The sequence below is a fragment of the Penaeus monodon genome, chromosome 30 (assembly GCF_015228065.2).
Source record: "Penaeus monodon isolate SGIC_2016 chromosome 30, NSTDA_Pmon_1, whole genome shotgun sequence".
In the NCBI taxonomy this organism is placed as follows: Eukaryota; Metazoa; Arthropoda; class Malacostraca; order Decapoda; family Penaeidae; genus Penaeus; species Penaeus monodon.
Genome location: NC_051415.1, coordinates 31,986,852 through 31,987,056, shown reverse-complemented (window position 1 = coordinate 31,987,056; position 205 = coordinate 31,986,852). Strand labels below are relative to the sequence as shown.

At 34.6% G+C, this 205-nt stretch overlaps 1 protein-coding gene across 1 annotated transcript in view; it reads left to right on the top strand.

The window, feature by feature from the left end:
• The window catches only part of LOC119592714, an 11,119-nt gene that overhangs the window by 3,839 nt on the left and 7,075 nt on the right, over nt 1–205 (top strand). The window lies entirely within an intron of this gene.

Below are 205 nucleotides of genomic sequence, written 5' to 3'. Positions count from 1 at the left end.
AGGAAACTACTTAATATTTTAATCAAATTTACATATACAGATAAGGATTAAACTTTCTGGGTAGTTAGGCCTAATTACGTCTTTCTAGTGAACTGTCATATCGTGACATTATTTCGAAGACATTGTCACACGTTATGCAATCTTCAAGGACTCACCGGTGCGAGGAGCGAACCTAATAAGATGAAGTAAAAACAGAACAGAATAA